This window comes from Engraulis encrasicolus, chromosome 20, assembly GCF_034702125.1.
Source record: "Engraulis encrasicolus isolate BLACKSEA-1 chromosome 20, IST_EnEncr_1.0, whole genome shotgun sequence".
Taxonomy (NCBI): domain Eukaryota; kingdom Metazoa; phylum Chordata; class Actinopteri; order Clupeiformes; family Engraulidae; genus Engraulis; species Engraulis encrasicolus.
Window position 1 is genome coordinate 41,709,083 of NC_085876.1, and position 6,832 is coordinate 41,715,914.

Genomic DNA, 6,832 nt, shown 5'->3' on the forward strand with positions numbered 1-6,832 from the left:
CATGATTATTTAACATCTCTCTTAGATAAATAATTGAGTTTTATGTGTCTCAAGTTCTTCCAGACATTCTTTGAGTCTGGTGGTATCATTCTTAGCATGTATCAAGGGCAAGGTCAGCTGTCCTCAAATCATAGCCTCTCCACAGAGGTGTCCTAAGGGCTGGTGCTGGGACTCCTATTTGCCATGTACACCACATCACTGGGCCATGTTATCTGTTCTCACAGCTTCTCATACTACTGTTACACCGATGAAGCACAGTTACTTTGTGCCAGATGACTCCACGCGGTCACACACATTTCCGCTTGCCTCTCTGAACTATCCACAAGTATGAAGGAATGCAACCTTCAGTTGAGCCTCGCCCAAATGCACTGCTGGTGATCCCAGCCAAAGATTTAGGTTGCCATGATATCGAGCTCAATATGGATTCTGCTACTGTTGCCTCAAATAAGGCCACAAGAAATCTAGGTGTCATTGTTGATGACCATCTATCATTCTCTGACCACATAGCCTCAGTTTCCCAGTCATGTCCTCTTTTTCATGCCCTAATTGAATACAAGGCCCTGACCCTTGATGAAGCTACAGCAGGCCCTACTCTGGCTTACCTGAAAGCTATGCTAAAGCCCCATGTCCTTTCAGGACATTGTCTGTCTCCAGTACCAACCGCTTCACCTTGCCCTCTACTTACACATGTAGTGGGTCCTGTCTATTCAGTTCAGCTGCTGAAAGACCCAAAATACCTAGTGACACCATGATTCATCACTGATGATGTGCCCTGACAAACAGCACATGGATATTATCATAGCAGTAGTGTCTTTATCCACCCAAACAGCACTCCAAACAAACAGATCCTGAAAACATGTTAGTTCATGCCAATGTAATTATCATGTAGTAACCTTTATTTTAAAAAAACTTTGATCTTGAAAATGACACCTTTCCTGAAGTCAGATTTTCCTAGATTTTTAGTATGTTATTAAGGACACTTAGAGGTAACAAAATGAGTTGAAAAACCTTTTGTATCAATTTTTTTGGGGTTAGGTCTTTTTTTTGCATAGATGTACTCGCCTATCAGTTCTGCACTGCTAATTATGAGGCGCCCCCTTAATCCCTATGTTATAACCTTACTGTCACCAAAATTGTAATGGCTATGTCTTAATCTGTAACTTAAGGCGCCCGGTATTGTCATAGCAATTTTGTTATGATGTAGTAGTTGAGTATTTTCAGCAAATAGTGAATAGGCCCGCCGGCAACCCCCCCTGCACTAAGAGCAAAGAGGTTGGATATATAATAAGAGGAATCGAAACACGCCCACTCAATGCAAAAGCGTGTGCTCAAAATTTGGTCTCCTAAGGGGGCGTTGTCCCTCCTCCTTCTTCTCTTTTCGTGGTGTTTGCGCAAGACGTGCGCTACCGCCATCTACAGCGCTAAGGGGACTCCATTTATTCTCTACCTCAAGACTCAGAAGGTCTCCTAATCGAAGGTCTCCCAAAGGGGCGTTCACTCGACGTAAAGTGGATAACGGAAAAGAACCCTCCTGCTTTATCTCACTCTCATATATGATTCTCTGCTAAGAGGCTACGCCAAAAGTGCCCTGGCCATATTTCTCCCCCGATCCAAACCTGGCCACCACCACTGCTACTATCCTCCATCCTCCATCTGTCTCTATTTCCTCTTCTGCCAGGGTGGGCTAGTCTAGCATTAGTGCTGCCTCACCATCACCCACCACCGCTATCCTCCCACCTGCCTCCCAGTTAGCACAGGAGATGTTAGAATTAGAGGTCAGGGGAACTTGCATACCATAATGCCGAATGCAGTAGTGAACTTTTTATTGCATTAGGGAAAAACAAAAACAGGTGCTACCCAAGTGTAGTGCAGACGTTTCGGTCACAGTAAGACCTGTCCTTGCTTCAAGTCAGGGGTCTTACACACCAGGGTGGTAAAGCGTCGCGGAACGGCCGTGTTTTTTTACCGGCGTCGGTGAAAATACATTGAAACATATCTGTCCTTACACACCAACCGGCGGTAGTCGTGCGCCAGCGGCGCGGGAGCCAGCTCCGCACTGCGCTGCATTTGGAAAATAGAACTCGAGCGTATTTTTCATGCCGGCAACTGGTGGTTTCTCATTCAAATGAATGGCAAAGTAGCATGCTAGCTTTGGCTGTGGGGAGGATTTTGAATAGGACTGGCCGCGCACGCCGATGCTGTCAGTGTGAAAGGCAGAGAAAAACACACCGGCTGAAACTAAGCAGAAAGACCGCGTTCGTCCCGCGGCCGTTCCGTTCGGCTTTGGTATGTTTGACCCCTTACTCCACTGGAACCTACGCACCCACCAGGCATCAAGTTCAAAGGAGCGGTACCTCCACTGGAGCTATTAGAATTAGAGCAGTGATTCGCAACCTATGGGCCGGGGCCCACTGGTGGGCCCTGAAGGTATTCCAAGTGGGCCTTGAAATCATTCTCCAAAAATAATTTTAAAAATAATAATATTTTGGTGTGCGTTGTTGTTGATTTATTTGATTGTTTTATTCTGAATTGGGTCAGAGGTGGGCCCCGAACATTTTTGACAATTTCGAGTGGGCCCCAAGTTGAAAAAGGTTGGGAACCCCTGAATTAGAGGTTAGGCATTGGCTCAAATGGTTAAGGCACCATACTGCTATGCTAAGGATTCGGGTTCGATTCCGGCCCGAGTTCATTTCCTGATCCTCCTTGCTTCCTACTTGCTACTTCCTACTTGCCTCCTGTCTCCACGAAAGCCCCTGAGAATGTTTAAGTAAAGTTAGAGGCTACCCGCTCATCCCTGTCTTCATTTCAAACGGCGTCCCCTCACAGAGTTTAAGAGGTTGAGGAAACCACTTGGATGTCATTTTCTGTGTTCGCATGGGGACTGGCAAAGTACTCCTGAGGTGTGGTGTTTTGTGTGAAAGTGTTGTGTTTGACAGTGTTGACATCAACGCAGCTCATTACCAAGACTGTGTCCCGTGGTTGCTAGGTGACAACAATGCCGAGGAGTTTTGAGGTATTTCACGCAACAAAACGAAAACTACGGTTACACACGTAACTATCGTTTTCTATCACCTGTCACAATGGTGATTTTTTTTTTTTTTTTTTTAATCCACATGCTGTGTAAATGATATCAAAATATGTGAACGAATAGAATTAAAAAATATGTGCAAATGTGCAATCGAGGCGCAAGTAATTTTCTAAAGCAGGAATCCCATGATGGACAAGGCATCTATCTCTCAGGGCTGTGTGTTGACTTTAGCTGTGCTGAGGTGATTGCTCAGGACTAACCGAAAAGGATGGATGAGGAGGACTGCGTTTGTTTGTCTTTTTTTACACTCCTGGGGGAAGAAAAAGCCAACATGAGAGGCTGTTGTGCCAAATGGTTTATGTGGAACTCAGCAGAGAGAGAGAGAGAGGGAGAGACACACACACACACACACACACACACACACACACACACACACACACACACACACACACACACACACACACACACACACACACACACACACACACACACACACACACACACACACACACACACACACACATAGATACACACACACACACACACATAGACACACACACACACATAGAGACACACTCACACATAGAGAGAGAGACACACACACACATAGAGACACACACACACAGATGGAGAGTAAGAGACAAACATAGAGAGAGGAAGAGAAAGAATCTACAAGACCCTCGAGCTGCGACTGCACAGATTTTATTTTCTGCGATACATTCAGAAGAATTGCCTTTTCTTTCCTCAAGCCTTTCCCATCCATTTTTTATGTGCCAACAAAACCGAAAGTGACCCCTGCAGACTAATACCTTACTGAGACACGTCTCATATTTTACAGTCACAGACAGTGGCAGTGCACTGTTGGCTGATATCGCCAACATAGCCATTTTTAACAAGGATGCAATGGAGAAAATGTATGCGAAGATATTTATGTGTAGATTTATGTGTTGTACATTTTATTTGTGACGCATGTTGTCGGTGTCTCTCTCGCACTCTTTCTCTCTCTCTCTCTATCTCTCTCTCTCTCTATCTCTCTCTCTCTCTCTCTCTCTCTCTCTCTCTCTCTCTCGCTCCCTCCCTCCCTCCCTCCCTCCTCTCTGTTGTTGTCAGACAAAATGGCAAACAATAATGATAATCTTAATCCTATTCTAATCTAACTCTCCTAATCTCTCCCCACTACAGGTAATGCAGGTGGTGCGCGAGCAGATTATGCGTGCGCTGACAGTCAAGCCTAACTCCCTGGACCAGTTCAAGACCCGTCTGCAGAACCTGAGCTACACAGAGATCCTCAAGATACGCCAGTCCGAGAGGATGAATCAGGAGGACTTCCAGTCGCGGCCCATCCTGTGAGTCACTCTCAGATGAAGACATGCACACATACTACTACACATGCAAATATACAAATAGCTGTGTCTGTGACTGTGTTGTGTTTTGCTGGAATGGGGAAAAGAAGGATTGGGGGAATAAGGCGAAAGAAAAGAGTGATAGAGAAGAGGACAGGACAAGAGAGGAGAGGAGAGGAAAGGAGACTAGACGAGTGTATACTGTGTGTGTGTGTGTGTGTGTGTGTGTGTGTGTGTGTGTGTGTGTGTGTGTGTGTGTGTGTGTGTGTGTGTGTGTGTGTGTGTGTGTGTGTGTGTGTGTGTGTGTGTGTGTGTGTACGCATATACACACACCTGTGAGTCTCTCAGATTCACACACACACACACACACACACACACACACACACACACACACACACACACACACACACACACACACACACACACACACTCACACTCACACACACAAACACAAACCTGTGAATTTCTCTCAGACACAGACATCGTCTATCCCACCCTTCTTGTCCACCATGAAAAGTGTGAAAGTCTGTACACTGAAACTCCTGAGGACCCTGGCAGGATTGAAATTTTGTGTTTTCAAACAATCATTTGATCGGAGTTTCAGTGTGCTGACTTCTACTCTTTCCTTGATTAGACCAGTGTTTCTCACCCTTTTTTTAGGCGAGGCACCCTTTCAATTCATGAAAAAATTCAAGGCACCCCAAACCAACAAGCCGTAACATGGCATCACATCCGATACCACACAAGCTTAGAAAAGTAACACATTTGGAGACGTCACACGACTTATGTTCGAAGTTGCAGCTGACTGGGATGACCTATATTTACTTTATTGTGTGTAAAGGGCAGATGAAAGATTCCGCTGACTAGCATTAACTTGTCAATTTAGACAAATATGTATTATATTACATAATTTATTTATCAGCCATGTTTCCGCTGCACCCCTGTTGAGAAACACTGGATTAGACTGTGTTGTTGTTCTGCACCTGCCCTCCGTGAGTGAGGTCAGGTGGGACGTGCCTACACTCAAAGTCCTACTACCCAATCCAGAGATTCTTTAAGTATATAGAGATATGCCAATGTAATGGGTTGCTATGGGCACCTAACATGACTAGATTCCGGTCTGCCTAAAGGGGCGTGTCATAATACTCCTAGCATTGAATAGAACAGTCCTTAGGTCTGCCTAGGTCTGCCTAAAGGGGGATTCCCCCCCCCCTCCCCCTTGCAATAATAGAACCCGGAAACAATGGGCCAATGGAACCTCTCTCTCTCTACTCTCTCTGCCCAATCTCTTTTCCTAGCATACAGGTCTCCACATATTATTTCCTGTGATCATATGCAAATATACAGTATCAGCAGCACAACAGCAGAAGATGATGATGAAAGAGCAGCTAGATCTGTCTCTTGTCAGCCACCATCTGGTCGTGGAGAGGAGAGGAGAGGAGAGGAGAGGAGAGGAGAGGAGAGGCGAGGCGAGGCGAGGCGAGGAGAGGAGGAACTGTAATTTGAATGCAGCCCAGCCGCCGCGTCCACCTAGCACTGTAGCCAGCCAGACTCAGTTGTCTGCAGGGGTGGAGCTATAGGGGGGGTCAAGCAGGGCATTTGCCCCTGGGCCCAGGGCCCTCCTGTGTTGGTGGTGGGGGCCCTATTGTGACCATGGCTAGTCGTATGGAGGACCCTATAAGTGTCTTGCCCTGGGGCCCCATGTGCAATTGTTCCGCCACTGGTCGTCTGCCATCTGTGTGTTGCTGCTACAGGCTGTGTGTACCACACGCTCCCCCAAAAAGCAAAGCCCCCCTACCTACCTGTGCACACAGTCCACTTGGGTGTAACTCAGTTAAAACCTTTAAGAGTGTATCGTCACACCGGTGTGACGGGAATTTTCGGGCAGTGAAAGTTCTATAGAATTCTGGGCGTCATTCAATGCAATATGGAATTGTAGAATCTTGCATTGTTGTAGAACGCATTCTTTTTATAGAATGCTCAAAAACCCACACTCTTAAAGGTTAAAACACAGTTCAAAAAGTGGAGCCAGCGCCACTTTGAAGCGCCCTGTTGAAGTACAAGATGGGAGGTGTGGAGAGTGTGGAGGTGGATACTGAAGAGGCGGGAAGGCAGTGGGTGGAGGTTGGAGTTGGAGTGGGGTGGGGTGGGATGGAGAGCGAAGGAGGAGAGAGGAGGGTGTGTGTGGGTGGGTGGGGTTTGAGGTGAAGTGTGTGTGTCTGTGTGTGTGTGTGTGTGTGTGTGTGTGTGTGTGTGTGTGTATGAGAGAGGGAGAGGGAGGCATATTTTCTGCTCGGCATGGCACAGTACAGCGCATTGCACCTGCGTGCCTTCACCCCTCAATGCAGATGGAGATTGAAAGGGGCTATAAACTGAAATTATTACCCACGCCTCTCCCCCACTTCACCCCACCCCCTACACACACACAAATATAGGCACGTGCATGGACCCCACATAACCC

At 46.7% G+C, this 6,832-nt stretch overlaps 1 pseudogene; it reads left to right on the forward strand.

The window, feature by feature from the left end:
* The first annotated feature begins 6,435 nt into the window (after positions 1 to 6,435).
* The window catches only part of LOC134436042 (uncharacterized), a 5,802-nt pseudogene continuing 5,405 nt past the window's right edge, over positions 6,436 to 6,832 (forward strand).